The sequence below is a fragment of the Arachis stenosperma genome, chromosome 5, assembly GCF_014773155.1.
Source record: "Arachis stenosperma cultivar V10309 chromosome 5, arast.V10309.gnm1.PFL2, whole genome shotgun sequence".
In the NCBI taxonomy this organism is placed as follows: domain Eukaryota; kingdom Viridiplantae; phylum Streptophyta; class Magnoliopsida; order Fabales; family Fabaceae; genus Arachis; species Arachis stenosperma.
The window spans coordinates 48,518,269-48,519,624 of NC_080381.1; the positions used below are offsets into that span (position 1 = coordinate 48,518,269).

The following is a 1,356-nucleotide window of genomic DNA, read 5'->3' on the forward strand; positions in this document are numbered from 1 at the left end:
ACTCATCAGAGCTCATGAATGGCAGAAGTAAGTCCAATGGAATCCTCTATGGTCTCATTTTGAGCCTCGGATTCCCAAGGTTCCTCATTGAGGAACTCAGAGGAGAGTGGTGCACGCCCACTGGGGTTTCTCTCAGTGGCGCTTCTTCCTCTCTTTCCTCTCCATTCGGCCATGTTGATGGCCTTGCACTCTCCTTTGGATTTTCTTCTGTATTACTTGGGAGAGTACTAGGAGGGAGTTCAGTAACTTTCTTGCTCAGCTGACCCACTTGTCCTTCCAAATTTCTGATGGAGGACCTTGTTTCATTCATGAAACTTTGAGTGTCTTTATTAGATCAGAGACCATTGTTGCTAAGTGTTGCTAGAAGTTGCTGAGAAATGATGGAAAAGGCTTGCCTGCTAAACCTGTGTTATTGAAACCTTGTTGAGGTCTCTCTTGATTCTTCCATGAGAGATTTGGGTGATTTCTCCATGAAGAATTGTAGGTATTTCCATAGGGTTCTCCTAGGTAATTCACCTCTTCCATGGAAGGGTTCTCAGGATCATAAGCTTCTTCCTCAGATGAAGCATCCTTTGTACTGTTTGGTGCATTTTGCATTCCAGACAGACTTTGAGAAATCAAATTGACTTGTTGAGTCAATATCTTGTTCTGAGCCAATATGGCATTCAGAGTGTCAATCTCAAGAACTCCTTTTTCTGACTAGTCCCATTGTTCACAGGATTCCTTTCAGAAGTGTACATGAATTGGTTATTTGCAACCATTTCAATCAATTCTTGAGCTTCTGCAGGCGTCTTCTTCAGATGAAGAGATCCTCCAGCAGAGCTATCCAAGGACATCTTAGATAGTTCAGAGAGACCATCATAGAAAATACCTATGATGCTCCATTCAGAAAGCATGTCTGAAGGACATCTTCTGATTAATTGTTTGTATCTTTCCCAAGCTTCATAGAGGGATTCTCCATCCTTCTGTCTGAAGGTTTGGACTTCCACTCTAAGCTTACTCCATCTTTGTGGTGGAAAGAACTTTGCCAAGAAGGCATTGACTAGCTTTTCCCAAGAGTCCAGGCTTTCTTTAGGTTGAGAATCCAACCATATTCTAGCTCTGTCTCTTACAGCAAAAGGGAATAGCATCAGTCTATAGACTTCAGAGTCTACCCCATTAGTCTTGACTGTGTCACAGATTTGCAAGAATTCAGCTAAAACTGATGAGGATCTTCCATTGGAAGTCCATGGAACTTGCAATTCTGTTGCATTAGAGAAACTAATTGAGGCTTAAGCTCAAAGTTGTTTGCTCCAATGGCAGGGATAGAGATGCTTCTCCCATAGAAGTCGGGAGTAGGTGCAGTAAAGTCACCCA

At 42.6% G+C, this 1,356-nt stretch overlaps 1 non-coding gene across 1 annotated transcript; it reads left to right on the forward strand.

Annotated features, from left to right (window-relative positions):
* Positions 1-890: 890 nt before the first annotated feature.
* LOC130984068 (small nucleolar RNA R71) lies at positions 891-998 on the forward strand. Its single transcript, XR_009088026.1, has one exon. It is a non-coding gene; the product is annotated as a small nucleolar RNA R71 (small nucleolar RNA).
* Positions 999-1,356: the final 358 nt, after the last annotated feature.